The sequence below is a fragment of the Malus domestica genome, chromosome 04 (assembly GCF_042453785.1).
Source record: "Malus domestica chromosome 04, GDT2T_hap1".
NCBI lineage: Eukaryota > Viridiplantae > Streptophyta > Magnoliopsida > Rosales > Rosaceae > Malus > Malus domestica.
Genome location: NC_091664.1, coordinates 18,672,051 through 18,697,143, shown reverse-complemented (window position 1 = coordinate 18,697,143; position 25,093 = coordinate 18,672,051).

The following is a 25,093-nucleotide window of genomic DNA, read 5'->3' as shown; positions in this document are numbered from 1 at the left end:
CATCCCCCAATTACATATTTGCCCCTTCCTTTATTACATAATTACATTTAAGTCCCTGAGTATTTGTACAAGATCTAAATACGAGGCCCTAAATATGGTATAAATAGTAGTCCCCCAAGTCTTCAGTCAAGATAGTCTTTTGGCTAGAGACTTGAAATTTAGTCCATGTATGGGCCGAAGTAACTAGATGTTGTCTTGAACCGATGCTCGATATAAGGTAGTGCTCAATCTGAAATGATGCTCACCTAGAAGTAGCACACGCTGTGAGGTTGCTCGGCTCGTGGCTTATGTTGCCTCGGTTGGCTCGGCTTTGTGACGTTTGAAGGTGAGGGAGTCCCTTTTATAGAATAAGGGCTCACTCCTCAATACATGAATGATGGGCTAAAGTTGATGCTCTCTAATGATGGTGAGGGAGTCCCTTTTATAGAATAAGGGCTCGCTCCTCAATACATAAGTGATGGGTTATGAGTGATGCTCGCAGCGGGCGGTTGCTCAGCTGGCGGCGTTGTTCTCTAATGAAGGTGAAGGAGTCCCTTTTATAAATAAGGGCTCGCTTCTCAGTACATGAATAATGGGTGTTCTCTAATAAAAGTGAGGGAGTCCCTTTTATAGAATAAGAGCTCGCTCCTTAATACATAAATAATGGGCTAAATCCCCCAAGTATTTTTTATGAGGCCCAGTTGAGGCCCAATATATGGTACCAATATATGGTACATAATGTAGTCCCCCAAGTCTTCGGTAAATAGAGTCTGTTGGTTGGAGACTTCAAATTGAATCCATGTATGGGCCGAAATGGCGGTTGTTCGGAGACGATATTTGTATACCCTGCATTGAAGCTTTGTAGGTGAAGCTTTGCAAGTGAAGCTTTGAAGCTAAAGCTCTGTAAATGAAGCTTTCGAAGCTGGAGCTTTTGTAAATGAAGCTTTTGAAGCTAGAACTTTGTAAATGAAGCTTTTGAAGCTAATTGACATGAGTGATGCTCATGAATATTTATGTTGATGACATGAGTGATGCTCATGGATGTTGTCATGAGTGATGCTCATGAATGTTAACATGAGTAATGCTCATGAATGTTGACATGAATGATGGTCATGAATGTTTATGTATGATTGTCATGAGTGATGCTCATGAATGTTTATGTATGAATGACATGAGTAATGCTCATGTATAATTTGGAGTACTGGGCGTACTTTTGATCACCTAGTTGGTGGCATGAAGGAGAGTACGGGTTGTACATTTCATCACCTGGTTGGTGGCATGAATGGCTAGTTGCCAAATGATATTAGAGTACAGGTTGTACATTTCATCACCTGGTTGGTGGTAATAGCGGCAGGTTACCGAATAATTTTGGAGTACTGGGCGTACTTTTGATCACCTAGTTGGTGGTAATAGCGGCGGGTTGCTGAATAATTGTGGAGTACTGGGCGTACTTTTGATCACCTGGTTGGTGGTAATAACGGTGGGTTGCTGAATAATTGTGGAGTACTAGGCGTACTTTTGATGACCTGGTTAGTGCTATTTTGGGCTTATGGGCCTTCGCCCTTCACAACATGCCAGCCCATTTGTTTTAGGCTTTGTCGTTTTTTGTTTTTTTTACCCTCTAATGGGGTTTATACAGATGTCTCCGAAAGATAAGAAAAATAAATTACATCATACAAAAACCAGAAAAGTGAATCACATAATTCTGATGGGGTGTTTATTCCTTGCTTTTGCTTTCTGCTTTTGTTGATTTCCCCGCTCCTTCTCTGTCCACCCATGTTGCTTTTCAAGGTATCTTTTACTTTTCCTGATTTCTTTCCACTGCGTCTCTGTCTCTCCACCTCCACCTTCTCTGGCAGATTTTCTATTGCTTTTGCAAACTTACTTTACATTTTCTTTTCTATTCCTTTATCCAGCATGCCCACTTGACAGCGGATTGCACGTTACTCTCCAGCTCTTTCCTCTTTCTTTTATCCCACTTTTGCTTTCTCAGAGCTGGTTGATGATTTTCTTGCTTCTGTGCATTGAAGGCAATGATTAAAGGAGATGGGGAACCTTGGTGGGCATCTTCTGCGCTGTCATCGTGCCAAGTTGATCCTCATCCTCTTACATGAGTCGGTAAACATTTCCCAGGGAACACCAACTAGCATTCGATCATCATCTTTGTCTAAGGAGTCGAAGGCACTAAGACAGACGACACCTTGCTATTTGAATGTAAACCCTCGTGGAGGGGGCTGTCAGTTTTGATCCTAAAACTTTAAGCACCATCACCAAAAAACACCTCGAAAGTTGAAATTGAGCTTTGTCCAGTTTTGCTGCAGTAACCTGTGTGATGAACTGAATGCTGTTAAAAGGACAAGGACGAGGCGGTGTTGGCTAGGTAATGTTGGAATTTGGATAAAATCTTCTACTCGTACTGCCCTGCACATCAGAGGTATAAGGAAGGAAGGAATGATGTTGTCGTTGTTGCTGAAAATGCATCATTCATGGCAGGGAAATTCAATCGTCGCGTACTGGAATTGAATTGCTGCTGCTACTGTTGCCTCTTCTGGATCATTACCAAAATCTTAATCTTCTGATTGAATTTGTGCTTCAATCTCGAAGACCTTGTATTTCTTGAACCCACTGAGCTTGTTGAGCTGGACAACAATGTTGGTCGTAAACCCATGCGAGTCCTATTTTTGAGACTGAGGCTCGTCCACAATGACCGTCTGTGACCCAAACAACAGCCTCTTCAAAAACCCACCAAACCCATCTCCCTTTCCACCTCCACCACAGCCGAAATTTCCGTTCCTGGAAAAAGATTGCAAATTTAAGATGAGGGTGACGGTAGAGGCGGCTGCGGGAGCTTTGGAGGGGAGCACAGTGAGGTTGAGGTTGAGGTAGGCGGAAGAGGGCGCCGCTGCGAACGTTGTGTTACTTTTGAGACAAGGCTAGGAAGTAGGTGGTTGTGGATTTGCAGGAAGGCTCGTCTTCGAGATGGGAGCACAAGAATGCGATGTCGAAGTCCTCGCAGCAATATGGGCATGGGAAGTCAGGTCGGACCTCGTCTTCTACCTCGAAATCATCGATGCTGAATTGATCGAAGCGGTTGAGACAAGGCTGAGCAGTAGGTGGTTGTGGATTTGCAGAAGGGCTCGTCTTCGAGATGGGAGCATAAGGACGCGATGTCGAAGTCCTTGCAGCAATACGGGAACGGGAAGTCGGGTTGGACCTCGTCTTCTACCTCGAAATCATCGATGCTGAATCGATCGAAGTGGGAGCCTTTGTGGGTACACTCACAGAGAGACAGAGAGATAGAGAAAGACTGACATAGTGTGTTGGAGGGAGGTAGAGATCCAAGTTTCAGAGTGGGAATGTGGAGCGACTTCGTTGAGATCGATGGTAGCAGGTGATCAGGTGCAGGCGGTGTTGCTGCGACCTTGTGGTCGCTCATTTTGTAGTCATTGGGACACTGCAATTTTTGTTTTGTTGGGGAATTCAAGCGGCTTGTTCTTTGGTGGAGTCTCTGAGAAGACCACTGGTGCGACAAGATTTATTTGGGATTTTGGTTTTTAACGGTTTTTTTGCAGATCCACGGCGGAGGTGAAAAAAAATGAAAGAGAACTGACATAGCTTTTCGTGTCATTTCCCACAGACGGCGCCAAATGTTGATGCACAAAACCGAAGGTCTTGGTACAACGTGAATCCGACCGTGAATCTGCAAGTAATGTATATGACACAAGATGTATCATGGTTCACCCCAAGGTTTGGGCTACGTCCACACTGATTGTATTATATTTCTCTGAGAAGTGAGGGAGAGAGAGAGAGCTCTGAGAGTGAGAGCGTTGAGAGGGTAAGGAGCCTTAGAAATTGGCCCCTTCTAATTGTGAGGATGAAGGGTCATTTTATAGAATAAGGACTCCTTACTTATTACATATTTGCCCATTTCTTTATCACATAATTACATTTAAGTCCCCCGAGTATTTATATGAGGTCTAAATACGAGGCCTTAAATATGGTATAAACACTTTCCATCCATTTTGCTGAAGAAAAAAAACATATCGCTTGTGGGGGCATTTTTGTCAATTAACTTTTTAAACTTCTTGAAATCACTTTATACGAAGGAAACTGATAAAGGGCTTCAAAGAGTTTCATGGAGAGAAAGGAAACCAAGTATGTTTGATTTTGGCAAGGATTGTTGTAAAAGAAAAAGGAAATTTTGCACAAGTACCACCTAAACTTGAAAGCACGTGCGCAAATACCATCTAAATTTTCAATTTTGTATTTTTATCACCTGAACTTTTAATTGTTGGAATCTACCACATACCGATACCATTACTTTCCATCCATTTTGCTGGAAAAAAAACATATCGCTTGTGGGGGCATTTTTGTCAATTAACTTTTTAAATTTCTTGAAATCACTTTATACGAAGGAAACTTGTTGATGCACAAAATCAGTGGGGACTTTGGTACAACAGAAAAGTGTTAAGTTTGTGACCTTCGCTAGATTGCTCCGGTCACTAGTATGGATAAGTATGTAGATGGATAGGAACAAGGAAGCAAACATAAGATGTACGTGGTTCACCCAGATTGGCTACGTCCACGGAGTATAGGAGTTCTTATTAATTGTGAAGAGTTTACACAAGTACATAGGTTCAAGCTCTCCTTTAGTGAGTACTAGTGAATGATTTAATACAAATGACATTAGGAAATATTGTGAGAGAATGATCTCTATTTATAGAAGAGAGTTTCTAGTTTCATTATGACATTGACACGTGTTGTGTTGCGATTAGCTTCTGATGTTGACACATGTCGCACTATGATTGGCTTCTGATGTCGACACGTGTCGCGCTGTGATTGGCCTCCTAGTTAGATGGAAACTCTTCTGGGTCTTTGACGGTATAACGTTGACCGATGCTTAGTAGTTTCGGGATTGGTCAAATATGGTACAAACAATACTGATAAAGGGTTTCAAAGAGTTTCATGGAGAGAAAGGAAACCAAGTATGTTTGATATTGGCAGGGGTTGTTGAAGAATTGAAGAAAAAATTGATTGTTGGCATCTATTTTGGTGTCAAGTAAAGATGGATTGAGGGTCCAGATTTGTTGGGGAAGCCCCAAATTATGGTAAATATTACATCTTTCTTTGGTCTATAATTAGAGTTTAATTTCATAACTTGGTTTGTCAAATTTACAGATTTGCTGGGTTTGTTATATTTTTTCATTTGAGGTCAAAGCGAAGACATGAATTTCGTTGTGATTTGAGTTCATTTTCTGTTAAATTTATTAAAGGTTAAAATGAAGGCATGGATTGCAATCAGTAACTGCAATTTATTTGAGCTCCTTTTCATAGCTTGCAATATGTACTAGTTTCATTGAGTGCAATCTCTAATTGCATTCTGAACTAGTTTCGTAGGTTGCAATCTCCAATTGCAATAGACAAATATATCAAAACTTGAATTTCATTTTAATCATTTTATTTAGTTTTTTTTAGACTATTTCGTTGTAATAACTTGCGTCGTTTGATTGGAAAATACGCACCCAGCCTTATGGACTGCTGAAAATACATCATGGCACAAGATATATTCTGGTGCTAGTGTGGATTTTGATGACTGCTAAAGCACTAGGATACCGAGAACCTCTTGATTATTGCTATAAATTGTCAGGTACAGAGTGCAAAACAGAGGAAGCTATGCTCAACCATATAATTCAGAAAGTAATTTGGTGGATGTGGATGTACAAGAGTTGGAAGCAGTGGAAGAGCCTGACGATAAGCTTGCTGATTTAGATTATGAGTAGCATGATCAAGAACCACAGCCCGATGGGTATAACGAAGATGTACATTCTCAAATTGGAGTAGAAGAACCAGAGTCTGATGGGTACAACTCAAAAAAACTTACAAGCTTATTTGAAAACTCATCTGGTGATGAAGAACCGGATCTAATGAGAAGGAATAGGCGGAAGAAGAAACGACCCAAGTTTAGACAATATAGAAGAGAAACAGATGTCTGAACTACAGAGTTTGATTTAGGGATGGCTTTTCCAAGTTCCAAGGAATTCAAAGAAGCTGTGAGATGGAATTTTAGTAATAATTACAGGTCTTACAAGTATACCATAAATTATTGGTACAAGGTTAAGGCTATTTGCCACAACTTATTTGTTACAGTTGATGAAGCACAAGTTTATTATGGGTGAATTATGTTGTTTTTAAACTGTATGGAATTACAAAAATCATTAATCTATTGCTATGATGAAGAAACTAGTTTTACATGCCATGAAAAACACCGGATAGTCATCATTTCCCCACCACACTAATTATTTTACCCTCTCTAAGAAGAGCAGCAACCAGAATTTTAGTTCACAAGTTGTCCCCTAATTTGCACAATTGGAGGCCTGTCATTGTTCATCAGTTGGCTTGCCATTAAAATGTTTTAGGACTATGCAATCATAACTATAGCATACTCAATGGATTTATGCAAAAATCTAGTAACTTTTTTTTATAGAATTGGGGGTTTGACTTATGGTTCCAATTTTGGTGCCATATTGACCTGGATAGTTTTTTTAAGAGCTATTTTATTCTAACAAGCCCTATGAAGTTAATTGACAAAGATCACCCCCCCCACAAGTGACATGCTTTAACGGAATAATGGATGGAAAACAACGGTAGACGGTACATTCCAACAACTAAGAGAGTTTAGGTGGTAAAAACCTACAATTGAAAGTTCAGGTGGTATTCGCGCACACGCTTTGAAGTTCAGGTGGTACTTGTGCAAAATTCCCAAATAAAAAAATACCCTTGAGTCTTTTGTGCCTGTTATTACTATGAGTGCAACTTAGGTTGGAAACTCGAATTTGTCCATACCCAACTCAGTTTCAAACCCGATCGAGCGGGTTAGAATGAAGTAAAACTCCATTCAAACCCAAGTCAACCTCAACCCGATTATTTATTGGGTTAGGTTGGGTTGATGCTTTGCCCGTCCTTGTCAACCCAAACCCAACATGACCTTAATCCAATTATTTATTATTATGGGAGTATTCAAATTAGGATTTGATAAGATTCTAATAGACTTTAAAACTAGGGTGTAGTCAATTAGGATTTTAAAAGAGGATGAAAGTGGAAGAAGATGTGGAAGAAATGGAAGTGGATGAGAAGGAGGAAGAAATGGAAGTAGGGCAAATAGAGAAGGAAGAAATTGAAGAAGAAGACAAATAAACTGATAATCAATCTTTTTCGTCTCCATCACTGCCAATTTTAAAAAAGGATCTTGAACAAGATTTTCAAACTCAAGAACAAATTCGGGGTGGGTAAACAGGTATAGCAACCGTGGATCGGGTCGGGTAATCTAGGTTTGGGACAGAAAAGGGTTCGTTCCAATTTTTCAAGAGGGAAAACGGGGCGGGGCGGGGCTGGGTATGGCAATGACATTTTAGGGACGGGTCAAGTCCAGATATATAGAAAAACGTGGCCCTAGACCGGCTCGTTTGTAATTTTAATGAACGGATGAAATTGAAAAGTAACATACCATCAAATCTTAACCGTCATTTTTTTTACCCTATGTCTAAATCAAACTCGAGTGACCGACTCTCTCACTTTCTCTGGTTACAGACTCGACTCGTCTCTTTCAGCTTATCTTGCGTGTGTCCCTTCCTTTCCACCCATACTTTATGTCAGTCATCTTCTCCATTACCCAGAACATCACCGCCGTCGGGAGTTTGGCGACCACGATGACGACCGATCTTCTTGATTGTCCTCCTCGACGACATCCCAGACTCAGAGAACCCAGGCACGAACAATCTTCTCGATTCTCATTCTATCCTCTTTGACAACATCACCACAGTCGTGACCACCAACACTCTATCACCACTACCAGTTCATGTAAATTCTTTAACTTCTGATGTTAATTGATGCTTAAACCTGCCTAATCTAAACCTATTCCTTCCCATATTTTGCATAATTTGAACATATTCAAGTTAATCTATGTTTATGTGTTCTATTTGGATATTTTCAACAAATTCATTCCTATACTCAGTGACCAATTGATTTTTGTTTTGTGGAAATCTTCATCAGTAAACAAGGTATGTGTTCTAATTGGGAAATTTGAAATCCAAATTATACTCTCACTTGAGTTTTGTTCTGTAGAATATATTTGAGAGAACATATTTGTAAGGATTTTGTGCTTTCTTCTATCTGTCATTATGGGTTTTGATTATTGTCAATACTCATTATGGATTTTGTGCTTTCCTCTGACTATCATTATGGGTTTTGATTATTGTCAAAACTCATTATTATGGTCATCTTTGTTTTTGTTACCTCTCACTATCTGATTTGTAAAAACATGGTATTATTATCATTATGGATTTTGATTTTGTTTTTGTAACCTTTGTGATAAATCATGTAAGTTTTTATTGCTCAGTTATGTTCGTAACCTTTGTGTTCAATTTGTGCATATGCTATGCAGCTACTGTGTTGTTTTTTTTTTCTCTTCAATTTGTGCAACTGTTGTGCTACTATTTTGATGCGCAATTGCTGTAAAAAAACATTAGTTTTTTTCTTCAATCTGTGCAGCTGATGTGCTGCTATAATATGTGTTGCAGTGTCGTTGTGCATTGCAGTGCAATGATTGCAACCTCATTTTATAAAAAAATGATGTATTTTTCTTTAAAAATGCTTCTTTTAAATTCAAGATGTACTTGTCATTGAGTTCATGTGGTTCTCTTATTTCAGCGAGAATACGAAGAAAGTATTGATTGCAGCCTTATTTATACACTTGAAACATAAAGAGCATTTGAATTATACTAGCTTACAGTTGTGAACCCTCGTATTTTGCTCTATGGTCCTTTAGGTATGGATATAACAAGCTTTAAATTTAAAATACGGCATTTATGATACATAGGTTTTGTGACATTTCAAAGTTACAACTAGTGTTTTTAAATAAATCTTGAACCCACGAACGCATAGGCGAAAGCCGTTTGCGAGTCCAAATTATAACGGTATAGTTACGGACGTTTAAAGTAGTGAAAATATAGATTGTGGGAATTATTTTAATTTCCACTTATGGGTAAAAGGCTCAAACTGTTGTGAATAATATGTGGATGGCTCACATGAATAGTTTGTTACTATTTATGAACAGTATTTTCACTATTCATTTGTGGAAAATTTGTAAAGTGAATAGTGTTCTTTTTTGTTTATAAAATGAATGAGAGGTGAAGAAGGTTGTGAGACTCTCACGGGAGAGATAGGAAGCGAGGAAGAGAGAAAAGAGAGGAAGAGGAGAGGAGATAATAGAGGGAGTTATCTTTGTACTCATATTATTCTAAATTATAATGAAAGCACCACTGCTGCCCCGATGACGTACTCCAATCACACTGACTGTACAAGAACCTCATAAATTTTGTGTCTTGTTTATTTATTTCACTGCACACACCGTTGATTTTACAACACGTTATCAGCACGAGAATCTCCCATGTCAGTGGAAAGCATAACGCCATAAATCCGGTGAAGCATTACCTACCTCTCACCTCAGCTAGCCAAAATCTCACAGAATAAAAGGTATGTCCATTTTCTGTCTCTCCCATCGTGCCTGAAGCTCCCCACTGAATTCCGGTGAGAATTGAAATTTACAACGATCTGAAGTCGTCATGAGATGAGAAAACTCATACTTGACAACTGGTTTCCAGAGATCTAGAAGAATCTTATCAAACTTGGAAACCTAGATCGCGTTGTTTTTGACAGATCTCAAGAACTCCCATGAATACTCGGTTGTCTGAGATGATGATGGCAAGACTGACTCCACTTAAGCCTCCCTCTCTTGTGCCTCTGTCAACCCCATTGCCATTTATGTCTCTGTAGGGAAGTTCTTGCTTTGCGATGCCATGTTCTCTGGGCCATGCAAGAACAACGCTAGTCTCTGGTAGCCTTTTTATATTGAATTGGTTTTGTGTGACCTCCACAACAACCCATCTGGTCCTGGGTTTCGAGACTGGTAGAGACAAACAAAGAAAGAAAAAAAGGGGAAGTTTATGGAATATGCATGGCACCATCTGAAAAAGACAATGGTGCATCTGCACCATTTGAATGAAAAATAATAATTAAAAAGGGGGAAATGGGGCCAAAGCTCTTGGAAAGGTGCGTTGCACCATTTGAAAAAAAAAAAGGAACAAAGGCTTATTGGAATGTTGCAACATGTGAATGAATAAGAAAAATAATAATAATAAAAACAAAAAAGATAAAGGCTTTTGGATGGTGTTGTACCATCAGAAAAGAAAGAAAGAAAAAAAATATATATATTTATTTATGTGAATGGTGTTGGCTTAAAACACTTTCACAAGTTCTATTTACTTTTAAGCAATTTATTTATCATGGACGGTTTTACTGCTTACTGCTTTAAGTTTTGATTTATGTGAATGGTGTTGGTTTAAAATCCTTTCACAAGTTCTATTTACTTTAAAGCAATTTATTTATCATGGACGGTTTTACCGCCTACTGCTTTAAGTTTTGATTTATGTGAATGGTGCTGAATTAAAGCCCTTGTCACAAGCTTTATTTACTTAAATGCAATTTATTTACTATGGCTGGAATTACCGCCTATTGCTTTAATTTATTTATTATACTTATTTTGGTTACAATAAGTACATACTGGACCTGAAGTTCCTTGATCAGATTAGAACTTGCAGTTTCTTGATCCTCAACATATAAAAATGATTGGACTTGAAGTTCCATTATGCAAAAAGATCGGGCATGAAGTCCCTTGATCCTGAAGATCAGGACATGAAATTCCTCGATGAGTATCGTAAGTTTGAAGTGCTGCAGTGCCTCAACTTAATTGTAATAAAAGACATATGAGTCTCAATCCACAAACTATTTAATAAGGACCAGAAGTTCCTTATGTCCATACTCAAAATGGTTTAGCAGAAGCATTTATTAAGTGGATGAAATTGATTACCCCCGCTCTGCTTATGAAAACGGAATTACCAGTTTTGACATGGGGATATGTCATTTTACATAATTCACTATTAAGTTTGGTTGAGACCAGTTACCAAACATCGATATTTCTCAGTACAACTCGTGTTCAGGCACCAATCAAACATTATACATTTATGAGTTTTTGGTTGTGTTATCTATATGCCTATTGCATTGCCACAACGTACTGAAATGAAGCATCATCGCTGATTGGGCATTTGATGTTAAGCACTATCTATCAATCAATATTTAGAACCCTTGACTGGGGATATGTTTACTGCATGGTTTACGGACTGTCATTTTGATAAGACAATTTTCCCACCGTTAGGGGGAGAAAAATATCGTTCCAGAAGAATGATGAGAAAATATCATTCCAGAAGAACGAAGAGAAAAGACCGTCCCTGAAGAACGAAGAGAATTTGTCTTATTTTGATTCACAAAGCAATCCACATGAAAATGAAGTAAGAATAATTGAATGATGCAACGATGTATCAATCAAATGCCAGATGCATTTAATGATGCAACGAAAGTGAACCACATATATTTTCTGCAAATGTGCCTACAAGAATTGATATCCTTGTTGGACAATATAATGAGGCAGTAAATGATTTCTCTGTTGCACGCCTGAAGCGTGGTAGACTTTTAGACTCAAAAGGTTTAGTCATTTGAAAGAATAATAATTTGGCACTACTGAACTATTGCATTTCCGAATCATAACTGTTGCATGCCAGAAGCATGACAGTCACCGTATGGATACACATCCCAGAAAGGACGATCCGCGGACATGGGAATATTGATGTCTCATGCATGAAGCATGATAGACGTATAGGTTCCAATGACTCAACTCCCGGAAGTGGAGATTAAAATCCAAGCTCTATAACGCTCAAGAAGAGTTTATGATCCGCATTCTCTAAATTATGACTATCCTGGAAGAGATAGTGTAATGCCCTTGAAGAGGCAATGGATATCCAAAGAAATAAAAAGCTTTTATGCATGCACATGCACATGAGAATATGGAATCATAGATTGATGATAACCAATGGTAATTTTGGTTTTTATAAGTAGCTACTAAATTCCAAGGTTCTAAAAAACACTAGGCGCTAGTCGGGTGGCGGGCTAGCGCCTAGTGCCTAGGCAGATTTAGGTAAATTTCTTATATATCTTGTAAATAAGTGCATATTGACACCTAAAAAAAAACTATACTTGTATGGATAATAAAATAATGATAAAATGCAAATTAGGTACACTATTTCCATAAGTATTGGATGAACTTGTAGTAAATCCATCATTTGCAAATTAGATACACCATTTCCATAAGTATACCACCATGAAACCAAAAAAGAAAAAAGCACGCAATTAATAAAAAAATAAATAAAAAAAACCTCCTAGGACCGTCTAGGGCCACCTAGGACCGCATAGAACTGCCTAGCCCGCCTAGTCGCCCAGCCTGTCTAGCCCGCCTAGGCCCAACCCGATTTTTCCTCCCCGATTTGCCCAAAAACGCCTCGGTTGCTAGGCGTCCAGCGCTTAGGCAGCCTGTCTAGGACATTTTTTAGAACACTGCTAAATTCATCAATGAGCTGTGTTGATATTGAGTCTCATTCTTTTTATATTGAGTCCCGTTCTTTTTCGTCAACAAAATTTATTGGCCAAAAATGGAGAAAGGCAATTCCATTACAATTTTGTAAGAACATGGAAAAATGGACCTATATACTTGAATATAAATAGCCAAAAGATGTTGAACTAAGGAGGTTACATTGGGCATTTGTAATACAGTGAAATACACTCACATGATATGACACAAGGTACTGAAACCTGAAATTATACTCTTGTAAATAAGTTCATATGAATGGAGAATTACATACGAAGGGTTGTGAGTCGCCCACATTATATCTCCATAAGTAAATCCCTCAAGTATACATGGGAGCAAATTGCACTGTATAAATTCCAAAGGAAAATGTATCATGAAGTGTAGAAAATCCTTGAAGAATTCAAATTGCTTGAAGTAAACCCCGGAAGGGAAAGCATAAAATATGTACTCAATACCAATGGATGGTATAAATTGCCTTAGTGAGTACTATCATTATGATATTGTTGCAACATACTAAAATCTCTTGCAAGAAGTTGATGATATTAAATTAGAACCCCTGAAGAGTTGAATTGAAACTCCCGAAGAGTTTAGAAAGAATATAAAGTGTTGAGAGAAATATTGTCTCGAACTGCATATCGAACAATATGCCAACACAAATCTCATCCATAATGTTTATGATATTAAAAAATCATATGGATGGAAGATTATGAGTTAAATATTCAAATGATGTAGACACTATGAAAGATCATTTATCTTCGTGAGGGTAAAGATAAATTGATATTTGGTCTAGAAGTACCACATCTTAGTGAAGTATATGGTTTATTGTATTTAGCACAATACATTGAATGAAATAAAACTTATCTATTAATATCTCCAAGAAATTACAGATATGTACATACACATGAGTTAAAACAAACAAACAAGATGGAGCCTTTACAAATGTTGCTCATGTGAAGCCTTAGTACTCGAAAGTACCCTAGAAGGAGGAGGCACTGGAGATTAATCATGTGGCACCCTAGTACTTAGCAAAACACCAAAAGGGGAAGGCAGCAGTTGCTTTCGAAATCTAGCAACGAACCTCTGGTGATCACTTTGAATCCGACTTTCGGACTTTCAGATTCTTGCAGCTGGTCGAGCTTTCTTTTCATGCTTGTCGAGTAATTATTTGCAAGAACATGTAACATTCTATTCTCGTGCTTGAGCCCTCTGATCTCTTGTTTAAGACTTGCCACCTCAGCCATTAATGATTCAACTTGGCGAGTTTGAGCAAGTAGGCGTTGGCCCATATTGGATACAGAGCCCACACACTGAATATTGAAAGCCAATAAGTTTTGAACAGCCAACACGCCAGACCGTTTTGAAAGGATTCTGTTATCCTTTGGAGTGAGAAGATTCCTAGCTACCACAGTAGCAGTTATGTTATTCTTCATCACAGATTTCCCAACCGTAAGAAGACCATTAGAAGATAAGAAGGACGGGTGCCATATGTTATCCTGACACTGCTCGCCTGTATCACTCTTAAGACTCAAATCTAAGCAAATGTTAGATGGGCAAGTCTTTCATAAATGATGAAGGAAAAAGGAGGTCAAGTAAAATTTCAGAAGTGCAAGAAGGGGGAAATTTCTACAGGCAACAACTTTCTAAGCATACTCTTAAACACAATTGATGTCTCTATAAAAGAAGAGGCAACATAGCCATTCGTTCAGAGATCGAAGTGGCACCGCTCTCCGAATTTCAAAAGCCAGATTTTCCTGAATAAAGTTTGTTGGCATTTTTCAGACGCAATCTCAGCTTTTTTGGATATCGCGTGCAACTTTGTCAAAGATCTTTGACAAAGTTGAAAACGCGTAAATCTTACTGTTCTAATTACACCACAGTTGCTGACAAGAGTAAAGGCACAACACCAGCACTTGCTATTGGGAAATCTCTATATATGTCGACTTCTGTTCTCCATAACAAGGCAAACCTGCAAGAATGTCCAACTCTTCCTCATCTCCGAGAATGCATCTTCAACACAGCATCTCAAAATGCTTAGTTTTCTTCCTCTCCGAGAATACCTCTTCAAAACAAGTCACATCAGAGCAAGAGTACCTCATATCATCAGGGACGAGAGCAAGAGTATCTCATATCATGCAATCTCTTTGTCTTTTCCTTTGTCCTTGTTCTTACCTGCAAAGGTGAGGATAAAGAAAGCAATATGTCAGAACCTCCACTCAAACTCCCGGTAAGGAACCGACTGCCTGGAACCTTTCCTGATTGCTTACCTAGTATTGCTCTCGAGTAGCCATCTTCAACTGTTGTTAGAGCTGGGTCTTCAGTCACTAAGAAGTGATGAACCATCCAAATGCAAGGGTTGCATTCCACTCCTGCATCAGAAGGCAAATACTACAGGAGAAGATGCCACACATGCATGGGGGAAAAGCAGGAAAAATACCACTTTTACAAGGGGAACAAGTAAGGCAAGTGAAAATGATACATTGAAGCATGTGGAGACAAGCACAACGAACACGTGCTGATTCATCCCCGACTAAGCCGAATATCACTTGCCACATGAAGCTCCTTATGGTCCAATTTCATTCAAGATCAAGCCTCGAAGGTCATTCAAGAAATCACAAGTCCAACTCTAGATAAAAGAAGTAAATTCAGACATTTGGAGGAAGTTTAGCAGAAGGCCCTCCAACCCAGTTCAAGAACTAGCCTATGGAAAGTTAACAACAAGTAAAACACCTCTTTCGAAAACTCTTCTTACTAAGAGACTGAAGCAGAATGATCAACGATCAGCCTAAATGATTTGAAATCAAGGGGAGATACTCATTAGGGGAAGCATTCAAAACAGATCAAGATTTTAAAGAGTTAATCGAAGACTTGTGGCCATTCAAGGGGGATTGTTGTGAATAATATGTGGATGGCCTACATGAATAGTTTGTTACTATTTATACACAGTTTTTCACTATTCATTTGTGGAAAATTTGTAAAGTGAATAATGTTCTCTTTTGTTTATAAAATGAATGAAAGGTGAAGAAGGTTGTGAGACTCTCACGGGAGAGATAGAAAGGAAGAGAGTGAAGGAATTATTTTGAAAAACATGTTCATTTGAGCAACATCATATAGCATGCAATTAACAATTAAAGGCGGAATCATGCTTGTATGCACTCAAAAACAAAACATTACCATGAAATTCAAAGCCTAGTAGATTGGTGAACCAATAATCAACTCAAAAACAAAGTGAGTTGAGATTAATACCTTTGTAGATTCCTCTTTGCATAAGCAAAGGCTAATCACCCAAAGAGATAGGGCCTTCATTCCTTACTTCTTAGATCCATGGATTTGGATGGAAGAATAGGTTCTCCTAGTTCCCAAAATTGAGAACCTCTAAGTATCTTCACCAAGGTTTGATTGTAGAAGAAATGAGTGACCTTGGAGTAGTAGGATTGCTAGATGTACCCTCCAAGGTGTTGGCCTCTTTAGAGAGAAAATGGAGAGACAATTCTCACCCATTTTCACCCAAAATAAACCCTTAATCACATTATGAATATTTGGCTATAAAGTCCTTTATATAGTCCCTTCAAATAAGTGACCTAAAGAACAAAAACCCTAATTCATCTACATGGCCGGCCTACTTTGGGATTTTTGGGCTTTTGGGCCTTTGTGAATCTTTATTCATTAAGTTGTCATACATCTTAAGTCAATGGGCTTGACATTCGAAGCCCATTGGGCCTTAAGGTCCAAAACTATCCCGAGGTCTTTATCGAACTTATTCGTTTGATTAATTAACATATTAATTAATCCTTGCCATAAATAAATGATTAAACCATTTAATCATTCTTACTCATTTCCGTTTAATCTTCAATCTCCACCTTTTATGGTGTGCGATCCATTAGGTTCCTTTTAGCGAGGCAGTGGGCGATTAAAACCATTTTACATCGATTGTGAATTGAAACAATTTTCAATTCTCCCTTTAGTGGTTATACACGTATAGGGCTTCCACAAACCATGGTTGACGCCTAGCAGCATGTCATGGTTACCCAAGCTAATCAGAAGAGGTTAGAGAACCTATTCAGTTCGGGATTACAAATGCAATACGGTCCTTCTCTAATCTAATACTCTTGACCACATTGTTTGGTATGATAGTTTATTTACTCATGTCTACTATCCAATGTGAATCGTTTGCTTATATGATTTCCTTGAATGTGATTTGGAACGCATTCCCCAATCTCATTCATACTCTGGCCAGAGATTCCAAATCATATCATAGAGTATTCTCCCTCAACTGTTTGAAGGTTATAGATCCCTTGTTGCGCATTTACTTGTCTCCATAGCTAAGTGGCTTAACCCCAACGATGCCGTGACACCCCGAGGGGGTGAATTAGACATAATCAAAGATTAAGGACTTAACCACAAGACAACTGTGATGCCTCAGGTCAAAGGACTACTTTGCATTATCCCAACCATGAGTTCTCATGTGACATGGAATATAAGAACTCTTTGTTGATCACGTTCAGTGAACTCATTCTCTTATTGAGCACCTACGTACTTGTCTTGATGTCACACACACCAATGACTCGAGACTAGTCACTCTCCCTGAGAGAAGACACAGTACGTACTGATCTTAACGGACTGTCAATGCCCAATTGGTAATCCTATGATCAGGAACATTTAGGATGTGTCTACGAAAGAATGGTCTCATTAATCTAACTTCATTAGATTGCATTCTCCCAATCACATATTCCTTGGACTTTATCGTTTAAGCATATAACATTTATATGAGACGGCTCAAACAATAATCTTTGCCCTTTATATGTTAAACTAGATTAGTTTAACATTTGAAATGTCTGTAAAGTATCATCATATGATTGGTTTTAGGGCACATTTCCAACAATCTCCCACTTGCACTAGAGCCAATCAGCATTGGTCATCAGTGATGATACCTTTTCTGTAGTCATTTCATAAATGGCTGAAAAGTAGGCCTAGACAATGGATATCTATATGTTATCCATAGAAGCAACGTTGAGAATAACGACGTCACCATTATACATGATTCTCAATCATGTGGTTCATTCTCTCATTTGTGTTCGGATCTTGATGAGCCCTTGATTCCCAGGCTTGAGCTATCGCCCCATTAGTGTCATACACTTTTTGGTTGGAACCGAATAGAGAGTTCATAAATGAACTTTCCCATCCAAACAACATTGTTGTAAACTTCTATATGGCAATATATCTTGCATTCATAATGGAACACACTAAAGTCATTACTTTAATGTTTCCATCCAAATATCTCTTTAGTCATAATAAAGAGATATCTGTTTATTTCTTCATTCGTAATGAAGAAACATCCAATGATGGATTAGATTCATAATCTAATACATTTACGCTTCCATTACGTTACTCTAATTCTTCCTCGATCTTTGAGGAATTTATCCTTTAGTATTTCTTAAATACTTAAGGACTCACTTGACAGTTGCCATGGTTCTGATCCTGGGCTTGTATTGATATCGTCTTGTACCGTTCTAGGTACAACTCATATCAATGTTTTTCATACAATATGAAATACATAAATCACCTTTCTGCTTACGCATAAAGGATTCTATTTACGCATTATTTCTTTGGGAGTCAAAGAGTACGTTCTATTTGAGAAGAACAACTTCTTAGTCTTACTAGAATTGTCCATTTGATTGAAGTTTATCATCATATGAGAAACTTCCCAGCATCTCTTGTCTATTATTAGGGATTGATACAATCCAATTATATCCTAAAATCTATCAATATAGATTTCATTCCCATGTATATAGACTATATCTCCCATATACATTCTATCGTTTATAGAATGCTTAAAGTCATAACTTTAACGAAGAAGAATTCATTTCATTTCCAAAATTAATATATCATATATATTTTAAATTTTAGGAACATGATTAACTCTCACTAATCTTTTGTAAACCTAGTAAACAAAAGATTCATTTACATCTTTATAAGCAATCAAACGATTTGATCTTTTTCTCATAAGATGCAAATAGCTCCCACTAGCTTGCTAAGATCCACAATGGATGGATCTCTACAACTTAGTCCAAACATTGAATCATCATTTAGTTGTAGCTAGCAATCTTCGAATTAATTGAAACCAAGACTTTCTCAAAGATGGTTTCTTCAAAGTCAACCATTTTATTTGATTGTAATCACCATAAGCTACCAATTAGCTTATGAAGGTTTCATTATTTCGGGTCAAATGGTACTTTACCATTTCCTTGAGCATGTATCATATATACACTCAATGTAGTCATAAGGATTTTCATTCTTATTTCTTTCGAATTAAGAGGTGCAACTCTATGACATAGTCATAAAGTTCAAACCATTCAACTGAGACGGTTTATAAATCCTTCTCGACTACCTTGGAGCTTTTGGTATAGGAACTAGATTGTTATATTTGTTGATTACTTTCTTGTCTCTCAAAGAACACATTCTTTGAGTTCTATCTCTCATTCATTTGCTTTTAGGCAAATCACATTGTAGGATTACAATGAACTACCCAACAAAACAACATTTGTTAGTTGGTTTATAGAAGCGATATCCAAAAGTTAATTTAAGGATATCCCACAAGATTGTTATCAAACAAATATTGCTTATTAGCACACAACCCCAAATCTTAACATGCTTAAGATTTGTCTTTCTTTTCAACTACATCTTATGGAGTTATGAAAATTTTGGAAGATCTTCTAATTGACAATCATATTGTTTTAGAAGTATATATCTTATATATGGGTAATAGATAACATCTAACGAACTAAATCTTATTCAAGTTCGTTCTTCTCCTAATGGAGAAATACATTATCTCATGATGCTTCTTTCCTTGATATCTTTCAAGGAGAGACTCATCTAAAGTGTTACTTTTCCTTGGATCAAATCTAAGGAGATAAATACTTTAGACGTCTTACTCATCTATTTACATTTCTTGAATTCTTTGAAACATTTTACAAAGTATTCGAACTTGTGTTTATTCAAAATAAACTATAGTCCAACCGAGAGTGATCTTCGGTGAATGTCATATAACATGAGTAGTATTAAGTCGTGGACAAGTGCCACTAACATCTAAGTGAATTAACCTCACCAACCTTGTGATTCTTTCTTCTTTCCAAAAGAATAAAGATTCGAACATTTCGCCTCTATACAATTTTAACAAGAAGGTATTGGATCCGGATCTAACGATCCAAAGCATCCATCTTTCACCAACCCATAACTTATGTTTTTAGAGGTATCACAACTCAGTTGGGATTAGTCACTACCTTGCAACCTTTTGGGTTTTAAGCATCATTATTTTCTAAACAGTTAACACTACCATATTATCTCTACTATAGAGACAATCAATTAGATTACTATAATCCAATCATTGATTAATAAAGAACAATGCTTTGTCAAACAAAACATTTATCCATCTCTACTATAGTGATGGAATTAAATTCCTTAAAATTGGAATGTAAAGACGATCTTTGGCTTTCCGATTTCTTTGGTAGTTCATATGAGGAAGTAAGTGCAATCTGCTTTCGCAGAGATCTATATTTTATTCACTTTCCGAATGTGAAGCACCTAATCTTCTCTCATATATCTTCTACTTCTTATTAGTCACACTTTTACAACGATTGTAAAACATAGTTACTAATACGGAATCATGCATTTAAGTAGAAGAACTAACTGTTTTGAACTTTTCAAGAACAATTTACAACACCTTCGAAAGGTGTGTTCTTGACATTTGCAAGACATTTCTTGCAAATACCCCTTCCAATGTCCATCCTTTCATAAAGAAAGTTTGTTCCCTTGGAGTTATTATTATCTTCTTCATTCGACTTCTCCTTTGACTACAATAGTCATGGTCCCTAAACTCCCACTATCTCTCTTGAAACTTTTTTCAATTGTGTTATACACATCAAACATTTTTGGAGAGCATGTGGTTATTGTTCACTACATAGTTTACAATAAACTTAGTGAAGCATTAGGATAGGGAAACAAAGGTGAAGTCCTTGCCTAGTTTCCATCTCGTTAAGTGGTTTAACACTTCAACACCCAATGATTCAAAATCATCATAAGTCCATGTTATTGGACTATTTTTGTCAACCAACCATTATGTTCTAAACATAATTACAAACTTTCAAGAGTTGTACAAGGCAACTCTCATTTCTTCATACAACAATTTGTAAGTGAAGAATTATGGCACATTAAGTGTCCATGTCTTTGTGCTTTCTTCTCAAGTTCCTTGTTCATGTAACAAAGAAACAAGCACTAAGTGTTTGCATTGATTAAGGGTTGTTCAAAGCAACTCTTATTTCTTCATACAACAATTTGTAATTGAAGAATTATGACATTAAAAGTGTTGTCCTCTTTATGATAGACCTATTCTAACATATTCTTCTAATAATACATTATCAATAGGAAGATTGTGAGGATGAGACTACTTAGGTACATTTACAAGCCATTAAAGACAATCTATGGTTTTGTAGTACCAAGTCCGTAAACTAAACGTTCGGCTTTTATTTGTCAAGTGTTGGATAGCGTTTGCAAATATATTGGTAAACAAATACATAACGAATATAAATTGATTGAATTTAAGCCATTTGATTCGGGTCTTTAAATCAAAATAGCATCACCCACTATTTTTGGCAAATTCCATATCCCTCATTGGAATTCGAGAGTTTTGGATAAAACTCTTAGTAGGTTATGGGAGGCTCACTATTACCAAGCCCACCTCACAATGATATGATATTGGCTAGCATTAATAATAATGAGAGAGTACGCTTACTCATTTGCAACTAATGCAAGTACCCATCTTATTTGGCCTCTAGAGAATGTAACCTCACAATGATATGATATTGGTTCCATTGCACTTAGTTAAGTTCTTCCCACCATGCTTAGTTCATGAAGGGGTTCAAGAATAGCCTCACAATGATATGATATTGGCCATCCTCGTTGCCTACACTCACCTCATCATATGTGTATGGATTCCTCCTGAGTATAAGCATGCACTTTGTACTCCCCCATGATAGGGTGAAGCCGGTGTACAAGTCATAAACGATTGGATCCCACCACGGTGGAAGGCCACGAAAGAGTGTTCTAAGCACTCTCCGCTTATCAACTTAATATTGGTTTGGTTGAGGGTTTTTGGTCTCATCACATATAAACATACATTTTAATCTCTATTAAAACAATTTTGGTCCTATTACAACTATTGGTCCATATGATTGTTTTAGTTGTACATAATACTCCCACTATGCTTTTAAAACGGTTTTTAAAGCAAGAGTATATGTTACTACTAACATAAGGTTTGCATTCATTTGATGGACTATATAGTTGCCTTAGGGCCTTAGGATGACTATGAACCTTTGTTTAGATTCAACACGAGCCTTGTGTTGAATCTCGGTCTAGGGATGGAGATTGATTTTAGTTACGCGTTTAATAACATTAAGGCGTGTTGTCTTAGGGGCGTTGGACCCAATTACTTCATTTTCATGCATATCATATAAAGCAAGAAAGAAATACTTCAAAGTAAAGGATGAGCTTATGCTCATTACAACATTTGCATAAAACAAATTACCTTAAAGTAAAGAAGGACTTATGCCCTTTTACAACATTTGATCAAATCAAATTACAACCAAAATCTAATCTACACATTCCCATGGTTCAAACAAATTTGAAACGCCTTTCACATAGCTCAATTATATTAGGCTTAGGTTCATAATCATCCTTTAATTAATTAACGCTTTAACTAATTAATTGAATGCAACATTTTCATTTGGTTTTTGTATCCATAAAATTGATTTAAGTGGAGCTAAACAAAATGAAAATCCAATTCTCATTTAAAGAGACAAAACAATTTTGTTCTCATCTTATTTGGGCCATCATGCAATAACCACAACTTTTTGGGCCATATTGCAAAAACATAAACTTTTGGGGTCACTTTGTAAAAACACAAAAGTCACTACTTCATGTAAATACAACTAGAACCCAAAATTTAAATAAATTCAAAACTTCATTAAAGGAGCAAAACAATTTGTCCTTTAGCGTTTTTAGGCCTTAACGTCAAAACGTAAACTTTCGGGTCAAAGTACAAATACACAAAAGTATCAAAACTTTATGTAATTGCATAAAAGCCCCAAAAGTACTCCCTTTGAGGGAGTGGCCGGTTTTGGGGAGTAAAAGGAGTGGTGGGTGTGTTGATTTGTGAGTTTTGTCAAAAACAATCAAGTAGTGCTTCACCTTTCATAAAAATAATATATGTTTTGATGATTGATATTTCTTTCATCATTTATACAAATATTTAACACTTTAATTACTTTCATAAAAATAATATATGTTTTGATGATTGATGTTTCTATCATCATTTATACAAATATTTAACACTTTAAATACATGATAAATCATTTGAAAAACATATATCATAAACTTTATGAAATAAATCAAAACTTTGAATCAAAACACAAACCTTTGTGTTCTTGGCAAGAACATCAAGAACATATGAAGAACATCCATGAAAACCCATAAGAGCTCCATGAATGTTTTCATGCAATAAAACTCAAATTTTTATCATCCAAAAGAGGGCTAACATCCTAGGGTACTTAGGGGTTCCAAAAGTCACTTTAAAACCATTTTAACAAGACAAACATGAACCCAAAAAATCACCCTTTGGATTTGGCCGAATTTCCCAAAACACATGGCACCAAATTTTAGCTCCAATATTCATGCTCATATGAACTACATCTACAACATTTGAGATGGCAAATTTTCAAACAAAATTTACATTCAAAGAAGCAAGAATAAAGCTTGTAACAATTACAACTTTTAAATCATAAACTTATGAACTACAAAACCCAAAAGGATTCACCAACTACTAGACCTAGGCTCTGATACCACTTGAAGGAATTATTTTGAAAAACATGTTCATTTGAGCAACATCATATAGCATGCAATTAACAATTAAAGGCGGAATCATGCTTGTATGCACTCAAAAACAAAACATTACCATGAAATTCAAAGCCTAGTAGATTGGTGAACCAATAATCAACTCAAAAACAAAGTGAGTTGAGATTAATACCTTTGTAGATTCCTCTTTGCATAAGCAAAGGCTAATCACCCAAAGAGATAGGGCCTTCATTCCTTACTTCTTAGATCCATGGATTTGGATGGAAGAATAGGTTCTCCTAGTTCCCAAAATTGAGAACCTCTAAGTATCTTCACCAAGGTTTGATTGTAGAAGAAATGAGTGACCTTGGAGTAGTAGGATTGCTAGATGTACCCTCCAAGGTGTTGGCCTCTTTAGAGAGAAAATGGAGAGACAATTCTCACCCATTTTCACCCAAAATAAACCCTTAATCACATTATGAATATTTGGCTATAAAGTCCTTTATATAGTCCCTTCAAATAAGTGACCTAAAGAACAAAAACCCTAATTCATCTACATGGCCGGCCTACTTTGGGATTTTTGGGCTTTTGGGCCTTTGTGAATCTTTATTCATTAAGTTGTCATACATCTTAAGTCAATGGGCTTGACATTCGAAGCCCATTGGGCCTTAAGGTCCAAAACTATCCCGAGGTCTTTATCGAACTTATTCGTTTGATTAATTAACATATTAATTAATCCTTGCCATAAATAAATGATTAAACCATTTAATCATTCTTACTCATTTCCGTTTAATCTTCAATCTCCACCTTTTATGGTGTGCGATCCATTAGGTTCCTTTTAGCGAGGCAGTGGGCGATTAAAACCATTTTACATCGATTGTGAATTGAAACAATTTTCAATTCTCCCTTTAGTGGTTATACACGTATAGGGCTTCCACAAACCATGGTTGACGCCTAGCAGCATGTCATGGTTACCCAAGCTAATCAGAAGAGGTTAGAGAACCTATTCAGTTCGGGATTACAAATGCAATACGGTCCTTCTCTAATCTAATACTCTTGACCACATTGTTTGGTATGATAGTTTATTTACTCATGTCTACTATCCAATGTGAATCGTTTGCTTATATGATTTCCTTGAATGTGATTTGGAACGCATTCCCCAATCTCATTCATACTCTGGCCAGAGATTCCAAATCATATCATAGAGTATTCTCCCTCAACTGTTTGAAGGTTATAGATCCCTTGTTGCGCATTTACTTGTCTCCATAGCTAAGTGGCTTAACCCCAACGATGCCGTGACACCCCGAGGGGGTGAATTAGACATAATCAAAGATTAAGGACTTAACCACAAGACAACTGTGATGCCTCAGGTCAAAGGACTACTTTGCATTATCCCAACCATGAGTTCTCATGTGACATGGAATATAAGAACTCTTTGTTGATCACGTTCAGTGAACTCATTCTCTTATTGAGCACCTACGTACTTGTCTTGATGTCACACACACCAATGACTCGAGACTAGTCACTCTCCCTGAGAGAAGACACAGTACGTACTGATCTTAACGGACTGTCAATGCCCAATTGGTAATCCTATGATCAGGAACATTTAGGATGTGTCTACGAAAGAATGGTCTCATTAATCTAACTTCATTAGATTGCATTCTCCCAATCACATATTCCTTGGACTTTATCGTTTAAGCA